The sequence below is a fragment of the Dama dama genome, chromosome 25 (genome assembly GCF_033118175.1).
Source record: "Dama dama isolate Ldn47 chromosome 25, ASM3311817v1, whole genome shotgun sequence".
Lineage (NCBI taxonomy): Eukaryota > Metazoa > Chordata > Mammalia > Artiodactyla > Cervidae > Dama > Dama dama.
This window is the reverse complement of record NC_083705.1, coordinates 20157618-20158747: the sequence shown is the minus strand read 5'-3', so window position 1 is coordinate 20158747 and position 1130 is coordinate 20157618. Positions and strand designations below refer to the sequence as shown.

At 38.9% G+C, this 1130-nt stretch overlaps 1 non-coding gene across 1 annotated transcript; it reads right to left on the bottom strand.

Annotated features, from left to right (window-relative positions):
- Positions 1-689: 689 nt before the first annotated feature.
- Positions 690-796, bottom strand: LOC133046927 (U6 spliceosomal RNA). Its single transcript, XR_009690620.1, has one exon. It is a non-coding gene; the product is annotated as a U6 spliceosomal RNA (small nuclear RNA).
- Between the last annotated feature and the right edge of the window lie 334 nt (positions 797-1130).

Genomic DNA, 1130 nt, shown 5'->3' with positions numbered 1-1130 from the left:
ATTGAGAAAGTAGAAACAATGGTGACAAAATTAAGGAAAAAGAATTTTCCAGAAAGGAAAGGAAAGTAATGGGGAGTCAGAAAGGAAATATAATTGAAAAAGAATAGAGAGAGGACAAAAATAGACTGCCAGCTCCTAAGGGTTTGCATTGCCTGAGCTAAGATTAGGTTCCTATATCCGATCTTCCTATGGAATGGTAGAATTCTAGAATTTAGAAAACTTCTCTCTTCTTTTTAAAAAATTTATTAATTTTTAATTGAAGGATAATTGCTTTACACTATTGTGCTAGTTTCTACCAAACACCAACATGAATCAGCCATAGGCTTACCCATGTCACCTCCCACTTGAACATCCCTCCCACCTCCCTCCCCATCCCACCCCTCTACATTGTTACTGAGCCTTGGTTTGAGTTCTCTGAACCATGCAGCACATTCCCATTGGCTGTGTATTTTACATGTGGTAATGTATGTTTCCACACCACCCTCTCTATACATCCCACTCTCTCCCTCCTCCCCCCACCACCAGCCTTGTCCATAAGTTTGTTCACTATGTCTGTGTCTCCATTGCTGCTCTGCAAAGAGGAACATCAGTACCATCTTTCTAGATTTCACACATATGTGTTAGTACATGATAGTTGTTTTTCTTCTTTCTGACTTACTTCATTCTGTATAATAGACTCTAGGTTCACCAAAAGTATGGAACGCTTCATGAATTTGTATGTCATCCTTGCACAGGGGCCACGCTAATCTTCTCGATATCCTTTCAATTTTAGCATATGTGCGGTTGAAGCAAGCACCCCCCTCATTTTGATTCTTGAGAAAACTGATGTCTAAAGAGGTGAAGTGGCTTGCTCAAAATTGGATGACTAATGAGAACTACAGATAGGGCAGGTACATAGGTTTATAACTCCTGCTTCCAGTGTCTAGTCTAGCCCCACACTTCCTTCCTTAGAAAGCTTTTAGAGGTTTATTCCACATGCTCTTAAGGCTTGCCTGCTTTAGACAACTACTTTTAGATCACTCAGTTAGGCTATCTTGGTTCATCTTTCTTCCAGGTGTGAAAGATGCAGTAATATAAAAGCTATAAATGAAAAAGAAAATATAAGAAATTATGTAAGAAAAGGAAATTTA